We start from the raw sequence: 22694 nt of genomic DNA, 5'->3' as shown, positions 1-22694 counted from the left end.
GTGCTCATTGCTCACATCTTTTCTTCATTCTGTCTGTCTGTTAGGTCATTAGCCCAGAGGCTGGTTGGATCCTCAAGTAGCACCACCAAAGGTTATGCGGTTATAAGGAAACCCAAAAAACCAATGGCAGCACCAAAATGAGGCGTACTAGGCAAGATGAGGAGTGAGGTAGTTTGCCATTGCTTTCCTCACTGGGTCAGAAAGTACTATTGCAGCACGACTGACCCTATGAGCAGCACCTTTCACAACACTCAGATGCACTAGTCATACTCTGAATGTAATTACTCAGCACTACCCATACCCCAGCAACTTCCATATTGTCACAGCCATGGATGTTGACTGGGACTTCGGTGGAAGCTACACTTCACTCTCGCCTGTGCCAAGAGATGGATGCAAAAGTACTGTATCCATCAAGAAATGACAGCAGGCAAGGTCTTCATTCTATGAACTGTTTTCCTGTGCATATCATCCAGCCTTCCGATTCAAGTTCCTCCTGGAGCCTCTTCTTCGCATCAAGTTTTGGTGTTACAAAGCCTTTCCCCACGGTGACAACTCCATTAAATAAGTGCATATTCAGAATTTGATGTGAAAGACCCTGTCCATGTGCAACCGGTGATCTCGTGATTCCGTGATCGATTTTTTGTGCAATGATGCGATATACGAACTGTAGAATGCGGAGTAGTTCTTCCCAATAAAAACCAGATGTTTCTGAGTTTTATGAGCATGACATAGTTTTCTTTGTTATTGTTTTTCTAGCTACTTGTTTAACGTTGCACTAACGCATCGAAGATTTTTCGGCGACGGAGGGATAGGAAAGGACTAGGATTTGGAAGGTATTGGCCGTGGCCTTAAACATGGTACAGCCCCATCATTTTCCTGGTGTGAAAATGGGGAAACAACGGAAAATCAGGGCTGACTACGTTGGGATTTGAACTCACTATCTCCCGAATGCAAGCTCACAGCTACGCGACCCTAACTTCACGGCCAAGCTCCCAAGCTGGTCTCCATTTTAGTCGCCTCTTACGACAGGCAGGGGATACCGTGGATTTTATTCTACCACCCCCTCCCACAGGAGTATACTACCCTGAAAAACCTCGACAGTGTTGTGGTAAACGGGACGAAAATTCAGGTTGTCATTTTGACTAAGAGGAGAAGTCCTCTCAGTTTCAATTACTGTGTTGATGGGGTAATAGTACCTCGTAGGGATCATATAAGTAGGCCTACTTAGGTGTTGATATAAGAGGAAAGATCTTCAATGGGGTAATCACATTAACGCGATCGTAAATAAAGGTTACAGATCTCTGAATGTATTTAGAGGTTGTACTAAGGGTATAACGGAGAGACCGTTTAAGTCTCTGGTAAGACCCCAAAATTAGTACGGTCCCAGTGTATTGGACCCATACCAGGATTACTTGATACGTGAACTGGAAAAAGTGCAAGGGATTTGTTCCGGATGGTTTCCGATAAAAGAGTAGTGTTACGAAAATGTTGCAAACTTAGGGCTGGGAAAACTAAGGAGTAAGGAGACGAGCCGTTCGACTAAGAGGTATGTTTTCGAGCTGTCAGTGGAGAGATGGCGTGGAATGGCGTTAGTAGACAAATAAGCTTGAACGGAGCGTTTAAAGGTGGGAATGATATAATATGCAGATCAAATAGAAATTTAAGAGGACTAATTGGGGCATATATTCATTTATAGGAAGAGAAGTTAAGGATTGGAATTTAAAAAAAAAGGCAAAGTCATCTCCGTACAGCTCACAAAGGCCCTATGAGAGGTGGAAGGTAAAGTTTTCCAGTATCCATAACCTCGCCATTTGGGATAGAGTGGTTAAATAATAATGTTATTGGTTTCTTCGACTCACCAACTACTTTCATGGCGGTTTTCAACGGAGAGGTTAATTATACGCCTGGGCGCCTTTGTCCAGAGAATTAACCTCGTACTCAGTTTTGGTGTAGGCTGAGTGAACTTCAGGCCAATGTGCATCTCTGGAAATCTCTTTCCTTAAATTTTTCTTCTTCCCGACGGGGAGTCGAATTCGCGTCCATCTGAGTGAACAGCCTTTAGCGTCCCTGGTATTGGAATAATTAATGCTGGTAAATTCCCAAATTCTTAGAAAATATTTAAGAAAACACTAGGCAAACAATCAACAGGGAATCTACCACCTGGGCGACTGACCTAAATGCATATCACTGATTAATTGATTGATTGATTAAATTAAAAACTTGTGAAATAGCCAAAGTATGCAACCGACGCGAAATCTGGAGGTTGTGGGTTCGGATCCCACTGGTGTCCGGCTGGCCATTTTTGTTCTGTACTTAACATCTCTTCAACACGTACTACATGTACGTAACACGACGTAGTAAGTTGAAAGTCTGTTTCGATTACAATGCGGTCGTGAAAATTCAATATTCAAGAACGTTGAGGGTTTGCCTGACTCCTAGAAACAAACTCCCCTCTATAAATACAATGCTCCTAACGCCGTTTCAGCTCATGGAAGCAGTCGTTGGTGAACCATAAACAGCATGAAAAATAAACCGTTCCGCCTACGATTTCAGATTGACATCCCCAGTTGTCTGAAATCGATGTCCAATCAGGGTGAATTTAGTTTGGGGATTAGATAAAAGTCTGTCGGGGCGTGGCCAGACCAGGTCTATATCAAAAAACGAAATTTGTACGTTTAGTAATAGAAGTTCAGTCAACCTACCTTACTTTTAAAACTTAGCATACTTTGGGATAGGAGACCATTTCAAACATAACCGAACTTTGAAAACACCGCGTAAATGCGAAGTCTCAGCAGTTTCCGGTAAATGGCGCTGTAGTACGCAACCAGCCATTTGCCACTCATTTCTGAAACAGTTTGCTGATTATATTGTACGACCATCGAGATGTCTAAATATTACGAGCACTAATGCTGCTGCAAGAACGTCTAAAGAAAAATGTAAAAATTCCATTAAAATAGTGGTATTGGGTGCGATTTAGAAAAACTGAATGGGTGTGGGCCCGATCTTTCATTTATTTCAGCGAGATTAAAAATAGAACTTTGAAGCGCACGATTACGCGAGTCGAACAAATTACTGTCTCCACAGCCAAATGATTTTCTACTTATCTAAATGTTCATACTGAAATGTAAGGGACTGATACTCTCACTGTCATTTCCTTTAAGCAGCACTAAACTCAAATTCGAGTCCAGTTCATGGATGAAAGTCAAGTCAGGCTATTAAATTCGGTCTCTTAGGCCTAAGTCATTCTCAGACGCTGTCATGGAATGAGTTGGCCTGTGATAAGGCGAATATTAGTTGATAATAACGGGCTGTAGACAATGCATGGCTGAATCATTTCTGTGAACACGAGGTGATTAAACCCCGCCCCCTAGGCCCGGCGCCAGCTCCAGAACTTAATGATAGCGCACTGTCTCCAGTAATGACACACTCCCCCGACCCGGAACAACGCCTCGAACCCGGAACAACTCCAAACTACAACAGAGGAACTACATCTTCTGTACAAGAATCACGTTGATGGATAACATGCTCATTGTTTCAAAAAGATATCCTAACGTATGTAATACTCATGTTTCCACGGGTAATAATATCAATAATAATTAGCTATAAAGGTCTGGGGTTTTCTCGCTCTTTATTCAAGATTGTGTGTTCTAATTTCAGCACAGCTGAATGGCAGTTAAGAATGCTACAGTGCGAAAAATTCGTATCGGTACATTGAATCCGAGTCTCCGGTGTTCTTTCAGGTGTAAGTTAAGCTACTGGCGTAAGTTCTTGGCATTTAATCACTCGCAAATGACAGATGACTACGTCAGGATTCGAACCTGCGATCTCGAAGGAAAGAGACGACTAAATCAACTGTCCTACGCGGTTGGCCAGTATGAGAGTGCACACACACACACACACACACACACACACACACACACACACACACACACACACACACACACACACACACACACAGAGAGAGAGAGAGAGAGAGAGAGAGAGAGAGAGAGAGAGAGAGAGAGAGAGAGAGAGAGAGAGAGAGAGAGAGAGAGATAATAAATTAATATTTACGAATGGAATTCGAAGTGTTACTAGGCCTGTGTGTAAAGGTAGTTGTAAAAATGCCCATTAATTAATGAGGCACTTCCAGGCACCCTGGCAATTTAAAATTTGGTACCAGAAGACTGAGTATAGATACGCAAGTGTCTTTTTACCCAGTGCAAATTATTTTTCCAGAGCGATGAATTGTAGCTTTTGTCGATTTAAAAACTTTCCGGAAAGTCATAATTAACTTGTAGCATCGAACATCGAGAAAGTGTTATGGTAACTTTCGAGATAATATGGACGTAATCTATACTAATGAATGGAAGATTAAGTGTAGGTATGTATAAAAATGAAAAGAGAGACATTAATTAATGAGGCACTTCTAGGCATTTCGACGCACCATATAAACATAAAACTTGGCAACAGGGAACCTAATACCTCCTAAATTCCGAGCAAAATAAAAAAAAAATCCTGGAACTTCCCGAGGATGCGTTCGTGAGGAATTCGAAGCAAGGGCACAGAGACAAAAGACCCTAACTACTGAAACCATGTGATTAGAAACAAAACATGCCTATTGACACTTAAAGCACTGGTAATATAAAAATGAAATTAATATTGTATAAACACTAAAATAAGATCCACAGCCCGTTCCAGTCATTTGACCAGGTCGGGAATGGATTGAATGACACCCTCATTTAACTGCAAGGATAGGAATTGTTCAGGCTGCCGATGCCTCTTGCACTCCTCTGGGGCAATAATAATAATAATAATAATAATAATAATAATAATAATAATAATAATAATAATAATAATAATAATAATTGCTTTACGTCCCACTAACTACTCTTTTACGGTTTTCTGAGACGCCGAGGTGCCGGAATTTTGTCCCGCAGGAGTTCTTTTACGTGCCAGTAAATTCACCGACACGAGGCTGGCGTATTTGAGCACCTTCAAATACCACCGGACTGAGCCAGGATCGAACCTGCCAAGTTGGGGTCAGAAGGCCAGCGCCTCAACCGACTGAGCCACTCAGCCCGGCAATGATTAATGAAAGACAGATGAAATGAAATGATTATGACAGCATTGCTGCAATGAAAGATGACAGGGAAAACCGTAGCACCCGGAGAAAAACCGGTCCTTCCTCCGCTTTGTCCAGCACAAAACTCACATGGAATGACCGCGATTTGAACTTCCGAACACCGAGTGGTGAGAGGCCGGTGCTCTGCCGCCTGAGCCACGGAGGCTACAATATTGTATAAACATATCTTAATTATTTTGGCCCATTAATTTGAAGAACGTGATGGACGTAGTTTATTAATTAAGTCTTCATATGGATTTGGCCAAGTTTTACGGCCACATGTCCTTCCTGATGCCATCCCTATGTGGAACGATAGAATCACTATTGCGTTCTATTGTAGTGGTTGGTGGCGTTGTGTGATATGCACAGAAGCACATGGCGCTTTATATGTGAAGTGAAGTGCTAGCAGACTTATTTTGCACGACGAACTTTGACTTCTTATGAAATATGAGGTTCAGTGATCGATTTTGCCAGTCCAAACAGTCGCATCGTCAAGATGAATGGACTGCAGTCGGTAATAGCGGAGTGTCCTTGCCTCGTTCCGTGATCAGAGGCCACATTGCGGCTCTCCACTTCCGAGAAATCTCTGTTCCCACATTTCAATCAACAGGAAGCCCTACAGTTTATGTAACCACCATATTAGGATTCAATGGCGTATGATCGCTTTAATACGTTTAATAGCTCAAGTGACTTCCTTTCGAGGATTTTTCTTTTCAGTGCCTGGTTTTCTTCGTAATTTCAGTTCTTACTGTTGAGACTAACTTATATTAAAGCAAATAGCAATAATAGTAATAGTTAAAATTACCGGGCGAGTTGGCCGTGTGGTTAGGGGCGTGCAGCTGTGAGCTCACATCTGGGAGATAGTGTGTTCGAACCCCACTGTCGGCAGCCCTGAAGATGGCTTTCCGTGGCTTCCCATTTTCATACCAGGCAAATGCTGGGACTGTACCTTAATTAAGACCACGGCCGCTTCCTTCCAATTCCTAGGTCTTTCCTGTCTCATCGTCGCCATAAGACATATCTGTGCCGGTGCGACATAAAGCAAATAGGAAAAAATAAGAAAAAAAGTTAAAATTTAAATTTTCATAATAACAACAGTTACACTAGCCCGCAAAATAATATTTTTCATCCGGAAAAAAAAAATGTTTAATAGGTGATCTTACCTAACTAAGGTGTGCTGATTTCAAATTTGCTTTCCATTTTACCGTATCACGTAAGGACTTTTCACAGTAGACACATCATTTCCTTTAATATCATGATTTTGATCGCATTTCATTAAATGTTGATACAGCTTGAAAATCTGCAAGAAAATGCTTGTGTAAATGAACACGAATAAAACTGATGTGCTGACTTCAAATCTGCTTTCCGTCTTTTCATATCACTTAAGGATTCTTCACAACAGCCGCATCATTTCCTTTATTATCATGATTGTTATCACACTAAATTTGGACACCCCTCAAAGATCTGCAAGAAAATGATTTAATAGGTAACCGTAAATTTCTTGGCAGGAAAATTAACTTTTTACTGAGTTCTGAGATGTTATAGGTGATTGTCAATAATTTTAACGCCCTAAATTCAGTCCCGGAGTCCGGTTTTCTTACAATGTACAAAAGCATCCAATACAATATAACATTCAGGTTTTATTTTCTCCTAGGGGTGCTAGTTTCCAGATAGTAAGTCATAACATTTTGTATTCCAACAATGGTTATGACTGGCAAACCTTTCTTGTATGTGATAAAATTATTTTCATATTTCCGTAAATTTCCATAATTTAGGATATCCTGTAAACGGTAAGTGATAAAGCATTTCTGTTTTCCACTGAATTCTACACACTAATATTAGAGTTGTTCATGTATTTTAATGCCTAGTACAAAAAAACTCGAAATGTGCCGAAGTGAATTCAAATTTACATTAAATCTCGAAGATAGATATATATATATATATATATATATATATATATATATATATATATATATATATATATATATATATTATATTAAATGTCTAATTACATACAGTCTGTAAGTGTTACGGCAAAGCGGTTGGTGTTTTCGAAATCAGCACATCGTTTTCCTTATGAACCACCTATTTTCACCAATACCGATAAATCATCACATTACAGGCTAGTGTTATTGTTGAAAATAGGACAAATGTAAGTAAGATCTGTACTCAACCTCAGTTCCATTTTGTACATTACTGAAAGTGTTCTCATTGTGGAATTTAAGATAAACCTTTTACTGTTTTGCTGGAGCTGCACGTTAGTGGTGAGACTGGAGAGGTAGGGTGAAAGGGGAACTCCAAGGTAACAACGCACTGGCCTTCAAGACCGGCACTGCAAGCTGGGATGTGTTATCATTCCTGGCGAGGGCGGGTCGAACGGGTGGCATACTTCCTCTGGAGAAAGTGCTCCGCGCGTAGAAACACTACATTCTGCCGTTCTCTATGAGCGGTACACAAAAAACTACAGCTTCGACTAAACGCCCATGATTGTGTGACCAGAAATATTCATGGTATTTAAAATAAATTCACTAATACAGTACTATAGGCCTAATTTCAGAATTCGAATCCCGGTGGCTTCGAATGAGATTTACAATAGGACCAGCGCGTAGTGACAGTAAGTGAATCCAGGCTTGAAACCTGGGTCAAATCCTAAACTGGGTCTGTGTGCTTCTCTGAACCGACACAAACGTGAGAAAACGGTGTTTATTATTATTATTATTATTATTATTATTATTATTATTATTATATTTAATACCTATCTCGGGATTTTAGGGTACTTGGAAGGGCTTTCAGAACCCTTTTTTTTGCTAGGGGCTTTACGTCGCACCGACACAGACAGGTCTTATAGCGACGATGGGATAGGAGAGGCCTAGGAGTTGGAAGGAAGCGGCCGTGGCTGTAATTAAGGCACAGCCCCAGCATTTGCCTGGTGTGAAAATGGGAAACCACGGAAAACCATTTTCAGAGCTGCCGATAGTGGGATTCGAACCTACTATCTCCCGGATGCAAGCTCACAGCCGCGCGCCTCTACACGCACGGCCAACTCGCCCGGTGCTTTCAGAACCATCACCCTCCTACACAGATGCTGTCTACGGTCTTCAGGGACATACTTTGGATAGAACCAGGGAACATGGATGAAAGGGGCAATTTTGTCCTATTTGTCCTCGACCTGCCAGCGCCTATCAGTACTGAAAGGACAGGTCATTACCGATCAGATGAGTTAATTCCAACATTAAGTGGTTCAACTACATCAGCCTGCTCTAGCGGCTCTATTTCAGTTCCTTGTCATCTAGTATTAAATTTGTCCGTTGTTCGTGTTCTTAACGAACTTTGTCTTATGGTATTAAATCACTCCACGGATTTTCACCTCATTTACAACCTGACTAATTTTACATGAGGGTTGTGCCCACGTCTTTGCAGTTTCGTTTTGTCATCGTGAAGCACTGCTGGATCACAACAGACCGCAAGAACTGTTAATTGTAGTCTACACGACTATTGAGACAGAGCATTTGTTTTCGCAACAGTTTTAACGAAATAAAGACTCTTCTACTGGTTTTCAGATTTAATTGCTCCGCACCATATCCACTAGGTGCAGAATGCTTCCCAAAATAAAATATATCGAAATTTATAACTAGGAGTTGGGTGTCTATGACATAATAACTCTGGAATTATGCATACACTTATGACCTACAATATAAAAATAAATACATCAATAAAAAATTAAATACAGTAAACTTTGATGGATAATATCGGTTTCAAGAACATCTGGTCTGTAGCGTCAGATTGTCTGTGCTACCAACATATTCCTTATAAGGAAATCTTTTACGGTCTTATTTAACAAATGTTCATCTACCTTACACATAACGTAACTTTAAACCCTAGTTTCGATTAGAATTTTCGCCAAATGGGAATTTTGTCACTCACAGCTTGTTGCACGAAACATTTTTCATGCCGGGTTCATTAGACTTATTCTATACTGCTCTGATAAGTCCATTCTGATATATGTTGTAGGATTCTCCTGATACAATTTGAAAATATTAAAAAATGTTCCAATTCTCTTTGCTTCATCTGCACCAGAAGCATATACTATGTATATATTTGCTTTCTGGACTAATGCAATGTTTTTATTTTTCCTTCGATATATCCAGTAGAGTATAAATCCGATAGTTCCCTCGTTTGTGTTTAAAAAAAGTATTATATTTATAGCATGCTCAGTCATATATAGATGACCAAGATTGTATATTACATAATATTTTAGATTGCATTTTAAACGATGCAGACGTATTACAGTCCTAATATTTAGAGTTATCCATATACTGTAGGCCGTGTGTGTATTAGTAAAATCAGTTTGTAGAAAATGAAATTCTCTTCGTGTTGTTAAGAAACTTATTTTCGGTATAAAGTGTTTATTTTATTTTTTATTTGGTCTTATAGCAATATTAGTCCGTTGTCCATCGTGTTTTTTTTTCATTTCACACCAGAATTCGTCGAGAAAAATCCAACCGAACCCCCAGCGTATGCGAAGCAAAGGGGATCGAATAATCGCGAGACAGTTAGCAAACAACATTGTTCTAAACAAAATAATAATACAGTCAAAACCGTTCGTGTATTTTTCTTTTATTATTATTATTATTATTATTATTATTATTATTATTATTATTATTATTATTATTATTATTAATCACCGTTAGGGGCACTAAGGACGACGAGATCTCAGATGTTTGTCTTCTTGTGGGCTCACCAGGTTTTCATTGTTTCGGAGTCTGCTTTCTTCCATGAATCAGAATGGACATGATTTGTTCGATTTGGGACTTCTCTGATGAAATTGTATAAGTTTGTGTGTGTGTGGTGCTCGGAGTTGAATGTATTTCTGTGATTCCATACTTGAAAAAATACTTATCGACCTCCACTAACCAAGAAGGAATCGTTTTGATACTTCTTAAGTAGGATAGCCAACGTTTACAGATTGTTTCAACTGGGAATTTGAAGAGGCGAGTGTAAGAACTTATCCTACTTTTTTCTTCGCCGGGCTGAGCGACTCAGATGGTTGAGGCGCTGACCTTCTGACCCCAACTTTTCAGGTTCGATCCTAGCTCAGTCTGGTGGTATTTGAAGGTGCTCAACTACGTTATCCTCGTGTAGGTAGATTTACTGGCACGTAAAAGAACTCCTTTGGGACTAAATTCCGGCACCTCGACGTCTCCGAAAACCGTAAAAGAGTAGTGAGTGGGACGTAAAGCAAATAACATTATTATTATTATTAACCTTCTTCTCTGATATTATTGGAATGAAAATCCACAGCCTGTTTCCGGTCATTTGACCGGGTCAAGAATGGAATGAAGCCCCTATCTAGTGGCGAGGATAGGAATTGTGCCGGCTGCTGAAGCCTGTCGCACTCCTCTGGGACAATGATTAATGACTGACAGATGAAATGAAATGGTATTAGAGTGTGTAGCTGGAATGAAAGATGACAGGGGAAAACCGGAGTACCCGAAGAAAAACCTGCCCGGTCTGCGCTTTGCCCAGCACAAATCTCACATGGAGTGACCGAGATTTGAACCACGGAACCCAGCGGTGAGAGGCCGGCGCGCTATCGTCTGAGCCATGGAGGCTCCGGAAATTATTATTATTATTATTATTATTATTATTATTATTATTATTATTATTATTATTATTCCTTCGTTATGCCCATTCATAGAGCGTGTTTGAACTTGTTAGTTGGTTTGATGGTTTGTGCCTTCTTATCGTCCAAAAATCTCTTCATGAATGCACTGTGTTGCATCTTGCGTTCTGTCGACCACTTCCTACCAGTTGTCTTTTTGGGTTTCTCCCTAAATTTATGATTGGCTACTTTTGTTCTAAAAGCTCCACGATATTCCATGATGTCTGTGATATTTAGTTCATGGAGGTCCGCCTTAGTTTCTTCTAGCCATTATGATTATTATTATTATTATTATTTCTTTAGTACCGGTATAATCAGCAGTAACAAATTAATTCCTAATTTTGATTTAATTTATTTTTTGTTCATGCATTTGTGGATTCTTGTGTTGTAATTTTGTACTTTCTGTTTCAGGTGAGTACTACTAAAGGTGATCTTTGACGTACTACATTGCCAATCAATTAGTAGGTAAGTCGCATGTTTAGTATAACATTAGTACTTCAGTTTATTTTTTTACGCCACTCCACCGATCTCTTCACAACTAATAAGGGAAATGATTGGCTTGGGCCAGGCCGATTACAATGACACTTGGTAAGATGATCAATTAAGACATTACAATAGCTACACGCCTGCTGTTATTGCATGGTCTGCACTCAGCGTAACAAAATGTGTAATTCTGAATATAAATCCGACAGTTTCCTCGATTGTGCTAAAAAAATATAATAATAGCATGCTCAGTCATATACAGATGACAAAGATTACATTTTAAACGATGCTGAAGTATTACAGTCCTAATATTTAGAGTTATCCATATACTGTAGGCCCTATGTGTGTTTGTAAAATAGGTTTGTAGAAAACTAAATTCTGTTCGTGTTGTCAAGAAACTTATCTTCTGTATAAAGTGCTTTTTTTTTTTTAAGTCAGTTCACCCTCCAAGTTTGGTTTTACCCCGGTTTCAGCGAGGTATCCTACCTTTACTGCCTCAAGGCCAATGTCCCGGAATGTGAGACATTTGGGCAGGGGAGGAGAACCCGTACCTCTCCGAGGTGGCCTTACCTGCTATACTGAACAGGAGCATTTAGGGGGATGGGAAGATTAACAGGGATAGGCAAGGAAGCAGCCGTGGTTTTAAGTTAGGTACCATCGCGACACTTGCCTGGAAGAAAAGTAGTAAACCACGGAAATCCACTTCCAGGATGGTTGAGGTGGAAATCGAAATCCCTCTACTCAGTTTAACCTCCCGCGGCTAAGTGGACCCTGTTCCAGTCCTCCTACCACTTTTCAAGTTTCGTGGCAGAGCAGAGAATCGAACCCCGACCTCCGGGGATGGCATATAATCACAATAACCACTACACCACAGAAGCGGACAAAGGGTTTTATGTAACTTTATAATATATATATATATATTGGTACGTCATCACCAGCTAACTGCTCCGAGTCACCCACCTATTTTTCAGCGAACACTTATAACGATATCTTTGATTTTACGGCAAAATAAAATTGTCGCCATTAAATTTGGGATATGTTATTTGATCATTCACCCAACTGATATCTTTCTGGTACAACCAAGTTGGAACACCGGCGTACGCGTCGCATTTCAAAAGTATGGTAGGCCTACTAGTTTACATATACAGTATTTATAAAATTGGCCTTACGTCGCACCAACACAGATAGGTCTTATGGCGACGATTGGACAGGAAAGTGCTAGGAGTGGGAAGGAAGCAATCGTGGCCTTAATCAAGTTACAGCCCCAGCATTTTCCTTGTGTGAATATGGGAAACCACTGAAGCCCATTTTCAGGGCTGAGGACAGTGGGGTTCGAACGCACTATCTCCCGAATGCAAGCTCAGAGCAGCATGCCCCTAAAAACATGGCCAGTTCGCTCGGTTTACAATATCACTTACTAATCTTCCTGGTTGCTGCATGAGTGTTGTACGCAAGCAAGTACGGTAGAGATTAAATGTTAATAGATGATTAGGCCTCTATTACTTTCATTTGAAATTGTCCAGAGGAAATGTGAAGATGTAGGGCCAATTCCAATCGTCCGACCAGTGTTTAGGGGGAGTCCAACTGTACCGGCTATTGCTGGTTCTCGTTTTTGGAACAGAATGGCAGTAGTTTACAGGTGGCATATGAAGGATGCTATTGGGTCGATGCACAAGTTCGTGCGGTATTCTTTCGGGTTGGCAACAATGCGGCGTGAAGGGATTGCTTCTCGTATTCCATTGTTTTAACTGAGTTTGGAGATTTTGTGTTGTGAAACACAGGTTGTCTTGATTGTGAACGCATTATTTTTGTGTATTTCAGACAAACGGATATGGAAAGTCAAGTTGAGAAATGTGAGCATTTCCGACACATTTTACTCTTTGATTTTAACCGAGGATCCAGTGCAGCAGGAGCTTCGAGAACAATTTGTGAAATGTACGGGAATGAAGAAATTGCCGAAAGAACAACACAAAAATAATTTTCCCGCTTTCGAGCAGGACGGTTTGACTTGTTTGACGATCCAAGTTCTGGAAGACCTTCAAATTTTGACGAAAATTGCTTGAATGAGTTGCTTGATGAGAATCCTCGTCAAACAATGCAGGAAATGGCGCAAGTTTTTTAATGTGATCAGTCAACTATTGCACGCCATTTGCATTCGACGGGTAAGGTACAGAGATTGGGTATATGGGTACCACATGTGCTAAATGACATAAACATCTGGTCGTCATTGCTTGTCCTGCGCGGTTGGCTTGTGACGGGCACGAAGCATCCCTTTCGAACATTGTCACCGGTGACGAGAAATGGTGTCTGTATGTCAACATGAAGAAGAGTGCCTCAGCTCATCAAAGAAAGCAACTCCCCGTGTCGAGGATAGTGCCCATCCACAGAAAGTCATGTGTGTTTGGTGGAACAAAGATGGCATTGTTCACCAGGAACTTCTTCCGAAAAACGTAACGATTACCGCTGCTGTGTATAGTGACCAGCTAAGACGGCTTGCCGTTGCTATTGAAAACAAAGGACAAAGACAACAACCAGTCTTATTGCTGCATGATAACACTCGTCCGCATGCAGTGCAATTGACCAAAGGTGTGACTGCTGAACTTGGCTGGGAATCTCTTCCTCATCCTTCGTATTACCCTGGACTTGCCCCCTCAGATTTCCATCTTTTCTGCTCTCTTTCTAACCACACTCAGGGGCAAGTGTTTCCTGACGAAGCTTCTCTTGACCAATGACTAACAGATTTCTTCCAGTCAAAACCAAAACAATTCTACACGCGAGGCATTCAGCTGCTACCTGAACGTTGGCTAAACAGGTGGAAGTGCATACATCAGTGTTTGTGAGTTATGTACAGTGCGTGAGTGTGGCAGTAAAATAAAATAAAATATAAAATATAAGAACCGCACGAACTTATGAATCAATCCATCGACATTTCCGCGTCTGATACTTTGAGCGTTTAGTTTAGCATTCAGTCTTGTGTGAGATGTGAGTGTTGTACGTTAGCTGGCTTACGATCGCGTTCGAGAAGTTATCTTCAAGCCCCAGGTACAGTCCTCCACTTCCAAGTAAGCTGTTGATTTTGTTTTAACATTTATATTATATATATATTTAAGGATGCTATAGCTGGTAGAAGTTTCGCTACATCATCTATTAAATAATATTCAGTCGGGGAAGTTCCCTCACGTGAGTTTCTTACAGTACTGGTCACCCATAAGTCTTACAGTACCAGCTAAAATAAAAGGAACGTGGACTCAGGACGACATAAAGACAGCATTAAACGAAATTAGTTCTAACAAAATGACAGCGAGGCAGGCTGCTGAGGCTTTTTTTTTTTTTTTTTTTTTTTTTTTTTTTTTTTTGCTATTTTGCTTAACGTCGCACCGACACATATGTCTTATGGCGACAATGGGTTAGGAAAGGTCTAGAAAGTGGAAGGTAGCGGCCGTGAACTTAATTAAGGTACAGCCCCGGCATTTACCTGGTGTGAAAATGGGAAACCACGGAAAACCATCTTCAGGGCTGCCGACAGTGGGGCTCGAACCCACTATCTCCCGATTACTGGATACTGACAGGCTTTTTGCGTGTCAAGTAGTACGTTAGGAGATCGTCTGAGAGCACGTAGAGTTTGTGTGGATGTGGATCTAACTCCTCAAATAGGAACATTTAAAAAACCTTTGATGATGATGTGGAAAACCAGTTTGATTCTTATATGAAGGATAGAGTTAATAACTTCATGCCCGTGAGCAGGAAAGAATTCTTACAATTAGCATTCGCTTTGACCGAGCATTTGAAAGTGCCTCACCAGTTCAGCAAGGAAAACAAAACTGCCGTAAATACTAAGGAAATTGGAGGAAACACAGTATGCATTTCGGAAAGCAGTTTTATTATGAAAAAGGAAAGGAAATTGGAGGAAACACAGTATGCATTATTTGTTGTGAGTCATTTGATGAATGGGTGCAGTGTACGAAATGCAGAGACCGGACGTATGCTGGATGTATAGACCAAGAAAATATTTTGTGTTTAGTTTCTGATTATTGCAAAACGTAAACTAAAATTGAAGTTAGTGGATGTCAGTTCCAATAATTCTGTATTTTCGAGTTCACTGTGTAGTTGTTTGAAGTTAGTAATTTATGAGACATATACATCTTAGAAAATGTCCGGCTCCATGGCTAAATGGTTAGCGTGCTGGCCTTTGGTCGCAGGGGTCCCGGGTTCGATTCCCGGCAGGGTAGGGAATTTTAACCTTAATTGGTTAATTTCGCTGGCACGGGGGTTGAGTGTATGTGTTATCATCATTTCATCCTCATTAGGACGCGCAGGTCACCTACGGGTGTCAAATCAAAAAGACCTGCATCTGGCGAGCCGAACTTGTCCTCGGACACTCCCGGCACTAAAAGCCATACGCCATTTCATTTCATCTTAGAAAATAGTAACTGGCCGATACTGAACGAAGAATTTTGTAGTCCTTGGAAATGAGCCTTAGTTGTTTATTTTTAAATAAAAGAAACTTTTGATAAGATTGTATGAAAATCACATCCTGCCATTCCAAAAGCATTTAATGAAGTACAAGATTACTCCTACCATGTAGCATTTTATTTTTTATAAGGGAAAAAGTTAAGAATACTGGTACTGTAGAACTGTGCCCTATACAGTTGGAGACGATAATATAGTATGTTGTACAAACTCACCTATCCCGTAACCCAAAAAATTAAAACTAGATGTATTAACTGGAACATTGATAAGGAAAGCGGCGGAAAACACGTTCGTTACGTCGACGAAAGTTTTACGAACCCGAACTGGGAAATATATCGACGGAATATAAGATTCAAGAACTGTAGCTCGTACTAAAGAACCGAAAGTTTTACGAACCGAACTGGCAAATATACCGACGGAATATAAGATTCAAGAACTGTAGCTCGTCCTAAAGAACCGGAAGTTTTACGAACCGAACTGGCAAATATACCGACGGAATATAAGATTCAAGAACTGTAGCTCATACTAAAGAACCGAAAGTTTTACGAACCGAGCTGGCAAATATACCGACGGAATATAAGATTCAAGAACTGTAGCTCGTACTAAAGAACCGAAAGGAAGAATTAGTGAGTTGACATAAGTATGTAAAATTCCACCATAAAGGCCCATACAAGCAAACATTTTTAACAATGCTAGTTTTAATATGAAAGCTGTCCGTTCTGAGTCTGGATAAAATGGGAAGAAATATGTTCAGGTATCTCTATCATCCGGACGAGTTTATATCGTCATTAGACGTCACCATCACTATTTGCGAACATGGACTTGTTTACATGTCGTTCTAATTACTGATTTCCCTCGGACAAGTTCGCATTCCGCCCCGAACCCAGTTTTCTTGCAAGACCCGAGTTAACGCTCAGTGGAAGTTTTTACGTTCTCCAGTACCAGCACGCATACGACATAGCTTTGCTGTTCTTTAGCACGATTTCTAATACTAGTTACTGTAATCTGCTTAAGACATTCTTGAGTTATGCTTTCCAAGAAACCACAATTTTGAGAATTAAGGTGTTACATCTAAAGCGTGTTCCGTCTTTGGTAGACATAACGAAAGCCTGTTGGCAGGTACAGTATTATTTAAAACTACTTGGAGACAAACTTGGGGCTTGGGGGAGGGAGCTTTTGGTAATCGTACCCAGCTTCGTAAATAAGTCCCGAACCCTGTGTGATCACGTGGGCGACACAATGAGGAGACAGGGCTGGGCGCCGTTAGTACGAGGTTCATATTTCGGCTCCCCCACGTCCGTACCCAAATAATGTCCTGACACAAAATATTAGAGCGATCATCGGTTATTCTTAAGGCTCTCCACGGGGTATAATCGTCACCAGGCCCTTGTAAATGGAATAAGGTCTGGCTGAGACATACAGGGAAACTTAGTCCACTTTGATCCTACCAACGTCGATATATTTACACCGCTTCTACCAACAGACATAATGTTTCAAATGTGTGATACCTTTTTTTAAAATTTGCTTTACGTCACACCGACACATAGGTCTTAAGGTGACGATGCAATGGGAAAGCTTGGGAGTGGAAAGGATGCAACCGTAACCGTAATTAAGGTACACACCGAGCGAGTTGGCCGTGCAGTTAGGGACGCGCAGCTGTCAGCTCGCATCGGAGAGATAGTGGTTTCGAACCCCACTTTATGTAGCCCTGTATATGGTTCTCTGTGGTTTCCCATTTTCACACCAAGCAAATGCTGGGGCTGTACCTTAAATAAGGCCACAGTCGCTTCCTTCCCATTCTTAGGCCTTTCCTGTCACATCGTCGCTGTAAGACCTATCTGTGTCGATGTGACGCAAAGAAAATAGCAAAAAATAAGGTAATAACCAAGAATTTAACTGGTGTGAAAATCGGAAACTACGGAAAATCATCTTCAGGTCTGCCGGAGATCTTTTACATGCCAATTTCGTACAACATCAAGTGTCTAATGGACTTTTTTCCACCCTTCAAAAATCCGATTACCACTGCTGGGTTTTAACCCGCTACCACTGATCCACAAAGGAAGCATTATTATTATTATTATTATTAGCTGAAGACAACCCGCTTCGCTGGTTATATTCGTACATCCGTGCGTTTCTCTCTATATAGTACAGAAGACGCAAATTAAAAGTTCGCTTTTTTTCTGATTCATCTTTTATTTTCATTATTTTTTGGGGTACATAAATGTCTTACATTCTAGGTCATTTCATGAAAATACATTCCTATACTGGGCCGATGACCTTCGATGTTAGGCCCCTTAAAACAACAAGCATCAAGCAAGCATTCCTATACACTACATTTGATGTCATTGTCTGGCGCATGCACACACAGATTTTCTGCTTGTCCGAGATGGAAGAAAGCAACGTTGAGCTGACCATGTGTGAATTCGAAATTTTGGAACGTTTGATCCTGAACTTAATGAAAGTCCTATAAGCTAATCTCACTGGAAATTGTAATTGTTTGAAACAAAATGACAAAACATTTGAGATCAATGGAATTCTTGATATGAAAATATGTTTTCCTTTTCATTTGCCGGTTAGGATTACTGCCTTAATGATATTGTTAAGGAGCTGTTTCAGTAAGTATCTGCTTTATATTCAAGAATTACAGAAAATACTCCCAGACGTACTGAATTAGCAAACACTTTTGGTTCTGAGATTGCTATTCTGCTGCGAGATAAATCAATGATCGTACATAAAACCGAGCAGCACACATCACAGCCTTCTAGAAAACATTGTCACTCCGATCCTTCTTGTACATTCTGACTCACTTTAATACATTCAATTTGCGAAGTCAGCCATTTTCAACCCCCACCTCTCCCACACCACCACAGCTAGGGACACGCAACCCCCATAGTGCACGATGGGAGTCTCGAGGCTACTACCTCACACAGGCACCAGTGGCCTGCGATGGGCACTTGTGGCTGCAAGGTGAAATAAACGAACACGCACGTCTATTCTAATATACAGTCAGGCTGTTTCAACCCCCACAACTACCACACCACTACAGATACCGATACACAATAACGATAGTGCACGATGGGAGACTTGAGGCTACTACCGCACGCAAACACCGCTGGTCTGCGGTGGATAGTTTTGGCTCCAAGGTGAAACACACACGTCTCTTTTTATATATTCGGCCACTTTCGACCCCCTCCCCCCCATATCTCTCACACCACCACAGCTACATACACACAACCACTACAGTGCACGATGGGAGACTTGAGGCTACTACCACACACAGACACCAGTGGTCTGCGATGGGTAGTTGTGGCTGCAAAGTGAAATATACGAACACACACGTCTATTCTTTTATACAGTCAGGCAATTTCAATCTCCACATCTATCACACCACTACAGCTACCGACACGCAATAACGACAGTGCACGATGGGAGACTTGAGGCTACTACCACACACAGACACCAGTGGTCTGCGGTGGATAGTTTTGACTGCAAGGTGAAACATACGGATACACACGTCTATTTATGTATATGTATGTATAGTTGTCCGGCTCCATGGGTAAATGGTTAGCGTCCTGGCCTTTGGTCACAGGTGTCACGGGTTCGATTCCCGGCAGGGTCTGGAATTTTAACCATAATTGGTTAATTTCGCTGGCACGGGGACTGGGTGTATGTGTCGTATTCATCACCATTTCATCCTCATCACGACACGCAGGTCGCCTACGGACGTCAAATCTAAAGACCTGCATCTGGCGAGCCGAACTTGTCCTCGGACATTCCCGGCACGAAAAGCTATACGCCATTTCATTTTTTTTATTTATAGTTATTATTATTATTATTATTATTATTATTATTATTATTATTATTATTATTATTATTCCATCGTCACTTCCTAACCTCGGGCTGTCTAGCTACAGACTTAGAGCCCGTTCCACTTTTTACTTTGGCCTCTATCAATTTCAATATTTTACCACGGTTATCAATGTACGTTCAGCATATAAACCGCAGTTCATGCACACACATTGTTAACCGTCCTCATTAACGTTACAGCGTTAAAATAGTGAAGAGCGAACATTTTATGTCCTGAAGCGACTGGTTGTGGTTACCGACCAGATAACAGCCCCTTTGTCTCTCATATTCGTATTAGACCTTGTATAATTGGCTACGGCGAGTGCATTTCATTTCAGCCGTTAAATGGTCTACTACCGGTAGCTCGGTACAGTGGAGACACACACTCACTGTCACTCCGATAACAGAATACATTGACTTATCGCGATCCTCAGTGTGTTAGATCGCTATCCGGCAAGGCGAGAATGCATAGACAAACGTATATTTTACGTTAAGATACTTTTCCGTGTTTCTAGATGTAATAATAATGGTATTGGTTTTACGTTCTAACTACTTTTACGGTTTTTGGAGACGCTGAGGACCGAGCTCGATAGCTGCAGTCGTTTAAGTGCGGCCAGTATCCAGTAATCGGGAGATAGTGGGTTCGAGCCCCACTGTCGGCAGCCTTGAAGAAGGGTTTTCCGTGGTTTCCCATTTTCACACCAGGCAAATGCCGGGGCTGTACCTTAATTAAGGCCACGGCCGCTTCCTTCCAATTCCTAAGCCTTTCCTATCCCAACGTCGCCGTAAGACATATCTGTGTCGGTGCGACGTAAAGCAAAAAAGACGCTGAGGTGCCGGAATTTAGTCCCGCAGGAGGTTTTACTTGCCGGTATAGCTACCGACACGAGGCCGACGTATTTGAGCACCTCCAAATACCACCGAACTGAGCCAGGTTCGAACCTGCAGTAATGCAAGAAATATCAGGGGCTGATTTTGAACTGCGCCAGCGGTTGGGGTGAGAAGGCCAGCACCTCAACCACCTGAGCCACTCAGCTCGGCTTTCTAGTTTTCAAACCAGACAATGTCGAGGCTGTACCTAGCTGTTTTCTATTCCATCGGCGTCGATAACCTATCTGTGTTAGAACATTGTAAACGGATAGCAAGCTGGGTTCCGCAGCGGTAGACAGAGCATTCATTCATTCATTCAACTCATTCATTCATTCATGCACTCATTCATTCATTCAACTCATTCATTCATTCATGCACTCATTCATTAGTGAATGCTCATTCCCAAGTTGGTAGCTATCCTTGACTGGGTAAGAAGAGCGTTTATTCATTCATTCATTCATGCACGAACACTATTCAATCACGAAATTATTCATTCACCAATTCATGCAGTCATTCATTCATTCATAATGCATCTTGTAATTGTAGGATAACTCTATGAAAACTTGTGACACTTAAGCAAGAATTAATTCAACTCAGGAAGGGCAAAATACATGTCAGACTTATAACACTGTTAACGTCTAGGACAAAATAATAAAATAAATAAATAAATAAATAAATAAATAAATAAATAAATAAATAACATTTAAAAATTACAATTTTGAAACTGGGTGGAAATAGTAAGTTTAATTGTAATATTTAATATAGTAACACAAACAAATAAGGAAAAGGATGCATGCATCAAAGCAAATTTTGGGTTACATTAAATGACAACTCCCTCCCCAATTTCTGGTGATCTCAAACTGGGGGATGGGAGTGTTTTAATCTATTATATCCTGAACAGATAGCAATCACACAGGAATATTTTCAAAATGCTGTTACCAATTCGGTATTGCACCCATAACCCTAGTACTCAAAAGGTACAATATATAACCGATGAGTGTATGTAAGAAGACAAGATGTATGGAAAATCGCGTGGATTTCCATTTAGAAGGAAATTCGTAGGCCTAGTACTCGAATCCTTCCCTGACAAAGCTGCTATATTAAATATGGTTAAGAGCATGGGAGTAGAGAAGAAACACAAGTAAATAAACACATCTTAATCTCAATAGACCGAGCAAGTGGCTCAGGGGTTTGGACCACGTAGCTATCAGCTTGCATGCGGGAGATAGTGGGTTCGAACCCCCACTGTCGGCAGCTCTGAAGTTGGCTTTCTGCGGTTTCCCAGTCTTACACCAGACAAATGCTGGGGATGTACCTGAATTAAAACCACAGCCGCTTCCTTCCTACTCCTAGTCCTTTCCTATCCTGTCCCATCGTCACCGTAAGACCTGTCCGAATCGTTGGCTGAATGGTCAGCGTACTGGTCTTCTGTTCAGAGGGTCCCGGGTACGATTCCCGACAGGGTCGGGGTTTTTAACCTTCATTGGTTAATTCCACTGGCTCGGGAGCTGCGTGTTTGTGCTGTCCTGAACATCCCTGCAACTCACACACCACACACAACATTATCCTCCACCACAATAACATGCAGTTACTTACATATGGCAGATGCCACCCACCCTCACCGGAGTGTCTGCCTTACAAGGGCTGCACCCGGCTAGAAATAGCCACACGAAATTATATTATACCGTAGGACCTGTTTGTGTCGGTGTGACGTGAAGGAAATTGTAATATATACATACCTAGTTATAATTGTCAATATATTCCTAAGTGAAATAAACGTCCTCTGCTTTAATGGAACGCTCGAATGTGTCTGCAGTGAGAGAGGAAATCCATGTAGACACGTGTAGTACACGCCGGTATCGGTTCCAATATCTCCTAGCGCCAGCACAACACACCCTTGGTGCCCACGCTGGCCGCCAAGTGACAAGTGTTTGGGAAACACACATTAGTAAAAATAGCGGCGAGGAAGTAGGGAGTGACTGTTTGTGTTCCACGGAACAATGAGTATCGAGAAGTTGATAAATCAAACCGAGATCTCGAGTGTGTGAGTCACCAGTGTATTGTCGCCCTGCCTCCGAGCCTCGTTAGGACGGTGACAGGCTGCCTCGCTGATGTTTATTTAATTATATTTTAATTATTTTAGAGAACAAACTATATTATTTAACCGAGAGCGGTTAGTTTTTCTTTTCTTTTCTCCCTCCTGTTCGTGGTTTGACCTGCATGTCATCTGTGTCAAGTGGAGTGGTATTTTTGGTTCAA

At 41.2% G+C, this 22694-nt stretch overlaps 1 protein-coding gene across 1 annotated transcript in view; it reads left to right on the top strand.

Annotated features, from left to right (window-relative positions):
- Positions 1 to 22694, top strand: part of Sox15 (Sox box protein 15) — a 744791-nt gene that overhangs the window by 545170 nt on the left and 176927 nt on the right. The gene's annotated exons all lie outside the window — the stretch shown is intronic.

Source organism: Anabrus simplex, chromosome 3 (assembly GCF_040414725.1).
Source record: "Anabrus simplex isolate iqAnaSimp1 chromosome 3, ASM4041472v1, whole genome shotgun sequence".
Lineage (NCBI taxonomy): Eukaryota > Metazoa > Arthropoda > Insecta > Orthoptera > Tettigoniidae > Anabrus > Anabrus simplex.
The sequence above is the reverse complement of the archived record's forward strand: the minus strand, read 5'-3'. Positions and strand labels throughout refer to the sequence as shown.